The following is a 12,893-nucleotide window of genomic DNA, read 5'->3' as shown; positions in this document are numbered from 1 at the left end:
GCCTCAGGCCCATCCGCCACTGCATTTACCCAGTGTGCCGTTAGGGAGATATAACGCCCCTGACCGTGCTTACTGGTCCACGTATCCGTAGTTAGGTGGACCTTGGCACAGATGGCGTTGCGCAGTGCACACCTGATATTTTCCCCCACTTGGTTGTGCAGGGAAGGGATGGCTTGCCTGGAAAAGTAGTGGCGGCTGGGCACGACGTACTGTGGGACAGCCACCGACATAAGGTTTTTAAAACTGTGCGTCTCCACCAGACGGAATGACAGCATTTCAAAGGCCAATAATTTTGAAATGCTGGCATTCAGGGCCAGGGATCGCGGGTGGGTAGGGGGGTACTTCCTCTTCCTCTCAAGTGTTTGGGAGATGGAAAGCTGAACGCTTCCACGGGACATTGTGGAGATGGTTGTTGGTGACCCAGGTGGTGGTGTTGCTGACAGATCGTCTGTTTGCGGGGTGGCAGGTGCCGGTATCACTACAGATGTGGCTGGAGCGGCCGAGACTGCAGCAGAAGAGGAAGCAGGATGAGCCAGAGACGTTTCTTGGTTTTGAAGGTGTGTACTCCACTGCAGCTCGTGCTTTGCACTTAGATGCCTGATCATGCAGGTTGTGCTCAGGTTGAGAAGGTTTATGCCTCGCTTCAAGCTCTGATTGCACAGGGTGCAAACCACTCGTGTCCTGTCATCAGCACATTTTCTAAAGAACTTCCACGCTAGAGAACTCCTTTGAGCTGACTTTGGTGCGCTCGTTCCCTTGCTGCGTTGGGCAGTAGCGGGCGTAGTGTCTAGGGCACGGCCGCTCCGCTTCTGCACCCTGCTCCCTCTTCTGCTGTGCTGGTGGCTCTGTGCGACCACCGCCTCTTCCTCCAAACTACTCAGGTCACCTGCATGACGTTCATTCCATGTGGGGTCGAGGACCTCATCGTCCTCCACATCATCTTCCACCCAGTCTTCACCCCTGCCCTCCTTGTCGGTCTCCACAATGCTGAACGCCGCAGCAGTTGGCACCTGCGTTTCGTCATCATCGGAGACGTGCTGCGATGATCCTTGCATGTACTCATCTTGAGAAATAAGTGGTTGGGCATCGCTGCACTCAATCTCTTCCACTTCTGGGGCAGGGCTAGGTGGATGGCCCTGGGAAACCCTGCTGACAGAGTCCTCAAAAAGAATAAGAGACTGCTGTATGGCTTGGGGCTCAGACTGCTGGCCTGATTTGCAAGGGGGTGAGGTGAAAGACGGTTGGACATTGGCTGCAGGTGCCAACTCTGACCTTTCTGCAGTAGACTGGGTGGGAGACAATGTGAAGGAACTGGAGGCACTGTCAGCAGCAAACCAATCTACTATCGCCTCAACTTGTTCTGGCCTCATCACTTCTAGGGGCGTTTGATGCCCTACCAAATACTGATGCAGGTTCTGTCGCCTACTCACACTTGAGGAAGGTGTTTCACTTGTGCGTGTAGCTGGCACAGATCGACCACGTCCTCTCCTTGCAACAGGAGCTCTACCAGCAGCACCACGACCCAGGCCACGGCCCTTATTTGACGGTCTCCTCATATTTCTGTAATTTAAGATCTTGCCCTAGAAAGGTTTTTATTGAATAGCGGAATAGGAAATATGATCCAAAAAAGTGTATGTATCTCGCACGTACAAAACCACACTAGGCCCCAATTACTATTGTTTCTACCCCTAAAAGGATGGATGAGGAGTAGGAGGAGTATGGAACAGACAGCACCCTCAAATCTTCAGAAGTATGAGATGAACCCCAAAAACTTGGAAAGGTGGATCTCACACGTACCGACACAGACTATCCCGCAATTCAATTGATCCTCAAAGGTTTTTATTGAATAGCGGAATAGGAAATATGATCAAAAAAAGTGTATGTATCTCGCACGTACACAACCACACTAGGCCCCAATTACTATTGTTTGTACCCCTAAAAGGATGGATGAGGAGTAGGAGGAGGAGTATGGAACAGGCAGCACCCTCAAATCTTCAGAAGTATGAGATGAACCCCAAAAACTTGGAAAGGTGGATCTCACACGTACCGACACAGACTATCCCGCAATTCAATTGATCCTCAAAGGTTTTTATTGAATAGCGGAATAGGAAATATGATCAAAAAAAGTGTATGTATCTCGCACGTACACAACCACACTAGGCCCCAATTACTATTGTTTGTACCCCTAAAAGGATGGTTGAGCAGTAGGAGCAGGAGTATGGAACAGGCAGCACCCTCAAATCTTCAGAAGTATGAGATGAACCCCAACAACTTGGAAAGGTGGATCTCACACGTACCGACACAGACTATCTCGCAATTGAATTGATCCCCAAAGGTTTTAATTGAATAGCGGAATAGAAAATATGATCAAAAAGAAAGTGTATGTATCTCGCACGTACACCACCACACTAGGCCCCAACTACTATTGTTTGTACCCCTAAAAGGATGGTTGAGCAGTAGGAGGAGGAGTATGGAACAGGCAGCACCCTCAAATCTTCAGAAGTATGAGATGAACCCCAAAAACTTGGAAAGGTGGATCTCTCTCACACGTACCAACACAGACTATCCCCCAATTTAACTGATCCCCAAAGGTTTTTGATTAAATAGCGGAATAGAAAATATGATCCAAAAAAAGTGTATGTATATCACACGTACACAACCACACTAGGCCCCAATTACTATTGTTTGTACCCCTAAAAGGCTAGATGAGGAGTAGGGGGGGTATGGAACAGGCAGCACCCTCAAACCTTCAGAAGTATGAGATGAACCCCAACAACTTGGAAAGGTGGATCTCTCTCACACGTACCAACACAGACTATCCCCCAATTTAACTGATCCCCAAAGGTTTTTGATTAAATAGCGGAATAGAAAATATGATCCAAAAAAAGTGTATGTATATCACACGTACACAACCACACTAGGCCCCAATTACTATTGTTTGTACCCCTAAAAGGCTAGGAGTAGGGGGAGTATGGAACAGGCAGCACCCTCAAACCTTCAGAAGTATGAGATGAACCCCAACAACTTGGAAAGGTGGATCTCTCTCACACGTACCAACACAGACTATCCCCCAATTTAACTGATCCCCAAAGGTTTTTGATTAAATAGCGGAATAGAAAATATGATCCAAAAAAAGTGTATGTCTATCACACGTACACAACCACACTAGGCCCCAATTACTATTGTTTGTACCCCTAAAAGGCTAGATGAGGAGTAGGGGGGGTATGGAACAGGCAGCACCCTCAAACCTTCAGAAGTATGAGATGAACCCCAACAACTTGGAAAGGTGGATCTCTCTCACACGTACCAACACAGACTATCCCCCAATTTAACTGATCCCCAAAGGTTTTTGATTAAATAGCGGAATAGAAAATATGATCCAAAAAAAGTGTATGTATATCACACGTACACAACCACACTAGGCCCCAATTACTATTGTTTGTACCCCTAAAAGGCTAGGAGTAGGGGGAGTATGGAACAGGCAGCACCCTCAAACCTTCAGAAGTATGAGATGAACCCCAACAACTTGGAAAGGTGGATCTCTCTCACACGTACCAACACAGAATATCCCCCAATTTAACTGATCCCCAAAGGTTTTTGATTAAATAGCGGAATAGAAAATATGATCCAAAAAAAGTGTATGTATATCACACGTACACAACCACACTAGGCCCCAATTACTATTGTTTGTACCCCTAAAAGGCTAGATGAGGAGTAGGGGGGTATGGAACAGGCAGCACCCTCAAATCTTCAGAAGTATGAGATGAACCCCAACAACTTGGAAAGGTGGATCTCTCTCACACGTACCAACACAGACTATCCCCCAATTTAACTGATCCCCAAAGGTTTTTGATTAAATAGCGGAATAGAAAATATGATCCAAAAAAAGTGTATGTATATCACACGTACACAACCACACTAGGCCCCAATTACTATTGTTTGTACCCCTAAAAGGCTAGATGAGGAGTAGGGGGGGTATGGAACAGGCAGCACCCTCAAACCTTCAGAAGTATGAGATGAACCCCAACAACTTGGAAAGGTGGATCTCTCTCACACGTACCAACACAGACTATCCCCCAATTTAACTGATCCCCAAAGGTTTTTGATTAAATAGCGGAATAGAAAATATGATCCAAAAAAAGTGTATGTATATCACACGTACACAACCACACTAGGCCCCAATTACTATTGTTTGTACCCCTAAAAGGCTAGATGAGGAGTAGGGGGGGTATGGAACAGGCAGCACCCTCAAACCTTCAGAAGTATGAGATGAACCCCAACAACTTGGAAAGGTGGATCTCTCTCACACGTACCAACACAGACTATCCCCCAATTTAACTGATCCCCAAAGGTTTTTGATTAAATAGCGGAATAGAAAATATGATCCAAAAAAAGTGTATGTATATCACACGTACACAACCACACTAGGCCCCAATTACTATTGTTTGTACCCCTAAAAGGCTAGATGAGGAGTAGGGGGGGTATGGAACAGGCAGCACCCTCAAACCTTCAGAAGTATGAGATGAACCCCAACAACTTGGAAAGGTGGATCTCTCTCACACGTACCAACACAGACTATCCCCCAATTTAACTGATCCCCAAAGGTTTTTGATTAAATAGCGGAATAGAAAATATGATCCAAAAAAAGTGTATGTATATCACACGTACACAACCACACTAGGCCCCAATTACTATTGTTTGTACCCCTAAAAGGCTAGATGAGGAGTAGGGGGGGTATGGAACAGGCAGCACCCTCAAACCTTCAGAAGTATGAGATGAACCCCAACAACTTGGAAAGGTGGATCTCTCTCACACGTACCAACACAGACTATCCCCCAATTTAACTGATCCCCAAAGGTTTTTGATTAAATAGCGGAATAGAAAATATGATCCAAAAAAAGTGTATGTATATCACACGTACACAACCACACTAGGCCCCAATTACTATTGTTTGTACCCCTAAAAGGCTAGATGAGGAGTAGGGGGGGTATGGAACAGGCAGCACCCTCAAACCTTCAGAAGTATGAGATGAACCCCAACAACTTGGAAAGGTGGATCTCTCTCACACGTACCAACACAGACTATCCCCCAATTTAACTGATCCCCAAAGGTTTTTGATTAAATAGCGGAATAGAAAATATGATCCAAAAAAAGTGTATGTATATCACACGTACACAACCACACTGGGCCCCAATTACTATTGTTTGTACCCCTAAAAGGCTAGATGAGGAGTAGGGGGAGTATGGAACAGGCAGCACCCTCAAACCTTCAGAAGTATGAGATGAACCCCAACAACTTGGAAAGGTGGATCTCTCTCACACGTACCAACACAGACTATCCCCCAATTTAACTGATCCCCAAAGGTTTTTGATTAAATAGCGGAATAGAAAATATGATCCAAAAAAAGTGTATGTATATCACACGTACACAACCACACTAGGCCCCAATTACTATTGTTTGTACCCCTAAAAGGCTAGATGAGGAGTAGGGGGGGTATGGAACAGGCAGCACCCTCAAACCTTCAGAAGTATGAGATGAACCCCAACAACTTGGAAAGGTGGATCTCTCTCACACGTACCAACACAGACTATCCCCCAATTTAACTGATCCCCAAAGGTTTTTGATTAAATAGCGGAATAGAAAATATGATCCAAAAAAAGTGTATGTATATCACACGTACACAACCACACTAGGCCCCAATTACTATTGTTTGTACCCCTAAAAGGCTAGGAGTAGGGGGAGTATGGAACAGGCAGCACCCTCAAACCTTCAGAAGTATGTGATGAACCCCAACAACTTGGAAAGGTGGATCTCTCTCACACGTACCAACACAGACTATCCCCCAATTTAACTGATCCCCAAAGGTTTTTGATTAAATAGCGGAATAGAAAATATGATCCAAAAAAAGTGTATGTATATCACACGTACACAACCACACTAGGCCCCAATTACTATTGTTTGTACCCCTAAAAGGCTAGATGAGGAGTAGGGGGGGTATTGAACAGGCAGCACCCTCAAATCTTCAGAAGTATGAGATGAACCCCAAAAACTTGGAAAGGTGGATCTCTCTCACACTTACCAACACAGACTATCCCCCAATTTAACTGATCCCCAAAGGTTTTTGATTAAATAGCGGAATAGAAAATATGATCCAAAAAAAGTGTATGTATATCACACGTACACAACCACACTAGGCCCCAATTACTATTGTTTGTACCCCTAAAAGGCTAGATGAGGAGTAGGGGGGGTATGGAACAGGCAGCACCCTCAAACCTTCAGAAGTATGAGATGAACCCCAACAACTTGGAAAGGTGGATCTCTCTCACACGTACCAACACAGACTATCCCCCAATTTAACTGATCCCCAAAGGTTTTTGATTAAATAGCGGAATAGAAAATATGATCCAAAAAAAGTGTATGTATATCACACGTACACAACCACACTAGGCCCCAATTACTATTGTTTGTACCCCTAAAAGGCTAGGAGTAGGGGGAGTATGGAACAGGCAGCACCCTCAAACCTTCAGAAGTATGAGATGAACCCCAACAACTTGGAAAGGTGGATCTCTCTCACACTTACCAACACAGACTATCCCCCAATTTAACTGATCCCCAAAGGTTTTTGATTAAATAGCGGAATAGAAAATATGATCCAAAAAAAGTGTATGTATATCACACGTACACAACCACACTAGGCCCCAATTACTATTGTTTGTACCCCTAAAAGGCTAGATGAGGAGTAGGGGGGGTATGGAACAGGCAGCACCCTCAAATCTTCAGAAGTATGAGATGAACCCCAAAAACTTGGAAAGGTGGATCTCTCTCACACGTACCAACACAGACTATCCCCCAATTTAACTGATCCCCAAAGGTTTTTGATTAAATAGCGGAATAGAAAATATGATCCAAAAAAAGTGTATGTATATCACACGTACACAACCACACTAGGCCCCAATTACTATTGTTTGTACCCCTAAAAGGCTAGATGAGGAGTAGGGGGGGTATGGAACAGGCAGCACCCTCAAACCTTCAGAAGTATGAGATGAACCCCAACAACTTGGAAAGGTGGATCTCTCTCACACGTACCAACACAGACTATCCCCCAATTTAACTGATCCCCAAAGGTTTTTGATTAAATAGCGGAATAGAAAATATGATCCAAAAAAAGTGTATGTATATCACACGTACACAACCACACTAGGCCCCAATTACTATTGTTTGTACCCCTAAAAGGCTAGATGAGGAGTAGGGGGGGTATGGAACAGGCAGCACCCTCAAACCTTCAGAAGTATGAGATGAACCCCAACAACTTGGAAAGGTGGATCTCTCTCACACGTACCAACACAGACTATCCCCCAATTTAACTGATCCCCAAAGGTTTTTGATTAAATAGCGGAATAGAAAATATGATCCAAAAAAAGTGTATGTATATCACACGTACACAACCACACTGGGCCCCAATTACTATTGTTTGTACCCCTAAAAGGCTAGATGAGGAGTAGGGGGAGTATGGAACAGGCAGCACCCTCAAACCTTCAGAAGTATGAGATGAACCCCAACAACTTGGAAAGGTGGATCTCTCTCACACGTACCAACACAGACTATCCCCCAATTTAACTGATCCCCAAAGGTTTTTGATTAAATAGCGGAATAGAAAATATGATCCAAAAAAAGTGTATGTATATCACACGTACACAACCACACTGGGCCCCAATTACTATTGTTTGTACCCCTAAAAGGCTAGATGAGGAGTAGGGGGAGTATGGAACAGGCAGCACCCTCAAACCTTCAGAAGTATGAGATGAACCCCAACAACTTGGAAAGGTGGATCTCTCTCACACGTACCAACACAGACTATCCCCCAATTTAACTGATCCCCAAAGGTTTTTGATTAAATAGCGGAATAGAAAATATGATCCAAAAAAAGTGTATGTATATCACACGTACACAACCACACTAGGCCCCAATTACTATTGTTTGTACCCCTAAAAGGCTAGATGAGGAGTAGGGGGGGTATGGAACAGGCAGCACCCTCAAACCTTCAGAAGTATGAGATGAACCCCAACAACTTGGAAAGGTGGATCTCTCTCACACGTACCAACACAGACTATCCCCCAATTTAACTGATCCCCAAAGGTTTTTGATTAAATAGCGGAATAGAAAATATGATCCAAAAAAAGTGTATGTATATCACACGTACACAACCACACTAGGCCCCAATTACTATTGTTTGTACCCCTAAAAGGCTAGATGAGGAGTAGGGGGGGTATGGAACAGGCAGCACCCTCAAACCTTCAGAAGTATGAGATGAACCCCAACAACTTGGAAAGGTGGATCTCTCTCACACGTACCAACACAGACTATCCCCCAATTTAACTGATCCCCAAAGGTTTTTGATTAAATAGCGGAATAGAAAATATGATCCAAAAAAAGTGTATGTATATCACACGTACACAACCACACTAGGCCCCAATTACTATTGTTTGTACCCCTAAAAGGCTAGATGAGGAGTAGGGGGGGTATGGAACAGGCAGCACCCTCAAACCTTCAGAAGTATGAGATGAACCCCAACAACTTGGAAAGGTGGATCTCTCTCACACGTACCAACACAGACTATCCCCCAATTTAACTGATCCCCAAAGGTTTTTGATTAAATAGCGGAATAGAAAATATGATCCAAAAAAAGTGTATGTATATCACACGTACACAACCACACTAGGCCCCAATTACTATTGTTTGTACCCCTAAAAGGCTAGGAGTAGGGGGAGTATGGAACAGGCAGCACCCTCAAACCTTCAGAAGTATGAGATGAACCCCAACAACTTGGAAAGGTGGATCTCTCTCACACGTACCAACACAGACTATCCCCCAATTTAACTGATCCCCAAAGGTTTTTGATTAAATAGCGGAATAGAAAATATGATCCAAAAAAAGTGTATGTATATCACACGTACACAACCACACTAGGCCCCAATTACTATTGTTTGTACCCCTAAAAGGCTAGATGAGGAGTAGGGGGGGTATGGAACAGGCAGCACCCTCAAATCTTCAGAAGTATGAGATGAACCCCAAAAACTTGGAAAGGTGGATCTCTCTCACACGTACCAACACAGACTATCCCCCAATTTAACTGATCCCCAAAGGTTTTTGATTAAATAGCGGAATAGAAAATATGATCCAAAAAAAGTGTATGTATATCACACGTACACAACCACACTAGGCCCCAATTACTATTGTTTGTACCCCTAAAAGGCTAGATGAGGAGTAGGGGGGGTATGGAACAGGCAGCACCCTCAAACCTTCAGAAGTATGAGATGAACCCCAACAACTTGGAAAGGTGGATCTCTCTCACACGTACCAACACAGACTATCCCCCAATTTAACTGATCCCCAAAGGTTTTTGATTAAATAGCGGAATAGAAAATATGATCCAAAAAAAGTGTATGTATATCACACGTACACAACCACACTAGGCCCCAATTACTATTGTTTGTACCCCTAAAAGGCTAGGAGTAGGGGGAGTATGGAACAGGCAGCACCCTCAAACCTTCAGAAGTATGAGATGAACCCCAACAACTTGGAAAGGTGGATCTCTCTCACACTTACCAACACAGACTATCCCCCAATTTAACTGATCCCCAAAGGTTTTTGATTAAATAGCGGAATAGAAAATATGATCCAAAAAAAGTGTATGTATATCACACGTACACAACCACACTAGGCCCCAATTACTATTGTTTGTACCCCTAAAAGGCTAGATGAGGAGTAGGGGGGGTATGGAACAGGCAGCACCCTCAAATCTTCAGAAGTATGAGATGAACCCCAAAAACTTGGAAAGGTGGATCTCTCTCACACGTACCAACACAGACTATCCCCCAATTTAACTGATCCCCAAAGGTTTTTGATTAAATAGCGGAATAGAAAATATGATCCAAAAAAAGTGTATGTATATCACACGTACACAACCACACTAGGCCCCAATTACTATTGTTTGTACCCCTAAAAGGCTAGATGAGGAGTAGGGGGGTATGGAACAGGCAGCACCCTCAAACCTTCAGAAGTATGAGATGAACCCCAACAACTTGGAAAGGTGGATCTCTCTCACACGTACCAACACAGACTATCCCCCAATTTAACTGATCCCCAAAGGTTTTTGATTAAATAGCGGAATAGAAAATATGATCCAAAAAAAGTGTATGTATATCACACGTACACAACCACACTAGGCCCCAATTACTATTGTTTGTACCCCTAAAAGGCTAGATGAGGAGTAGGGGGGGTATGGAACAGGCAGCACCCTCAAACCTTCAGAAGTATGAGATGAACCCCAACAACTTGGAAAGGTGGATCTCTCTCACACGTACCAACACAGACTATCCCCCAATTTAACTGATCCCCAAAGGTTTTTGATTAAATAGCGGAATAGAAAATATGATCCAAAAAAAGTGTATGTATATCACACGTACACAACCACACTGGGCCCCAATTACTATTGTTTGTACCCCTAAAAGGCTAGATGAGGAGTAGGGGGAGTATGGAACAGGCAGCACCCTCAAACCTTCAGAAGTATGAGATGAACCCCAACAACTTGGAAAGGTGGATCTCTCTCACACGTACCAACACAGACTATCCCCCAATTTAACTGATCCCCAAAGGTTTTTGATTAAATAGCGGAATAGAAAATATGATCCAAAAAAAGTGTATGTATATCACACGTACACAACCACACTGGGCCCCAATTACTATTGTTTGTACCCCTAAAAGGCTAGATGAGGAGTAGGGGGAGTATGGAACAGGCAGCACCCTCAAACCTTCAGAAGTATGAGATGAACCCCAACAACTTGGAAAGGTGGATCTCTCTCACACGTACCAACACAGACTATCCCCCAATTTAACTGATCCCCAAAGGTTTTTGATTAAATAGCGGAATAGAAAATATGATCCAAAAAAAGTGTATGTATATCACACGTACACAACCACACTAGGCCCCAATTACTATTGTTTGTACCCCTAAAAGGCTAGATGAGGAGTAGGGGGGGTATGGAACAGGCAGCACCCTCAAACCTTCAGAAGTATGAGATGAACCCCAACAACTTGGAAAGGTGGATCTCTCTCACACGTACCAACACAGACTATCCCCCAATTTAACTGATCCCCAAAGGTTTTTGATTAAATAGCGGAATAGAAAATATGATCCAAAAAAAGTGTATGTATATCACACGTACACAACCACACTAGGCCCCAATTACTATTGTTTATACCCCTAAAAGGCTAGGAGTAGGGGGAGTATGGAACAGGCAGCACCCTCAAACCTTCAGAAGTATGAGATGAACCCCAACAACTTGGAAAGGTGGATCTCTCTCACACGTACCAACACAGACTATCCCCCAATTTAACTGATCCCCAAAGGTTTTTGATTAAATAGCGGAATAGAAAATATGATCCAAAAAAAGTGTATGTATATCACACGTACACAACCACACTAGGCCCCAATTACTATTGTTTGTACCCCTAAAAGGCTAGATGAGGAGTAGGGGGAGTATGGAACAGGCAGCACCCTCAAATCTTCAGAAGTATGAGATTGTGTTCACTGTACCCCACAAAGATTGAGTTCACTGCACCCCACAATGATTGTGTTCACTGCACCCCACAAAGATTGTGTTCACTGCACCTCACAAAGATTGTGTTCACTGTACCCCCCAAAGATTGTGTTCACTGCACCCCACAAAGATTCTGTTCACTGTACCCCACAAAGATTGTGTTCACTGCACCCTAAAAGGATGTTGTTCACTGCACCCCACAAAGATTGTGTTCACTGCACCCTAAAAGGATGTTGTTCACTGCACCCCAAAAAGATTGTGTTCACTGTACCCCCCCAAAGATTGTGTTCACTGCACCCCACAAAGATTGTGTTCACTGCACCCCAAAAAGATTGTGTTCACTGTACCCCCCAAAGATTGTGTTCACTGCACCCCAAAAAGATTGTGTTCACTGTACCCCCCAAAGATTGTGTTCACTGCACCCCACAAAGATTCTGTTCACTGTACCCCACAAAGATTGTGTTCACTGCACCCCAAAAAGATTGTGTTCACTGTACCCCCCCAAAGATTGTGTTCACTGCACCCCACAAAGATTCTGTTCACTGCACCCCACAAAGGATTTTGTTCACTGCACCCCAAAAAGATTGTGTTCACTGCACCCCAAAAAGGATTTTGATCACTGCACCCCAAAAAGGATGTTGTTCACTGCACCCCAAAAATGATTTTGTTCACTCCACCCCAAAAAGATTGTGTTCACTGCACCCCACAAAGATTGTGTTCACTGCACCCCAAAAAGATTGTGTTCACTGTACCCCCCAAAGATTGTGTTCACTGCACCCCACAAAGATTCTGTTCACTGTACCCCACAAAGATTGTGTTCACTGCACCCCAAAAAGATTGTGTTCACTGCACCCCAAAAAGGATGTTGTTCACTGCACCCCAAAAAGGATGTTGTTCACTCCACCCCAAAAAGATTGTGTTCACTGCACCCCACAAAGATTGTGTTCACTGCACCCCAAAAAGATTGTGTTCACTGCACCCCAAAAATGATTTTGTTCACTGCACCCCAAAAAGGATTTTGTTCACTGCACCCCAAAAAGGATGTTGTTCACTCCACCCCAAAAAGATTGTGTTCACTGCACCCCAAAAAGATTGTGTTCACTGCACCCCACAAAGGATTTTGTTCACTGCACCCCAAAAAGATTGTGTTCACTGCACCCCAAAAAGGATGTTGTTCACTGCACCCCAAAAAGGATTTTGTTCACTGCACCCCAAAAAGATTGTGTTCACTGCACCCCACAAAGGATTTTGTTCACTGCACCCCACAAAGATTGTGTTCACTGCACACCAAAA

The sequence above is a fragment of the Pelophylax lessonae genome (genome assembly GCF_965119305.1).
Source record: "Pelophylax lessonae genome assembly, chromosome: 3".
NCBI classification, from domain to species: domain Eukaryota; kingdom Metazoa; phylum Chordata; class Amphibia; order Anura; family Ranidae; genus Pelophylax; species Pelophylax lessonae.
The sequence above is the reverse complement of the archived record's forward strand: the minus strand, read 5'-3'. Positions refer to the sequence as shown.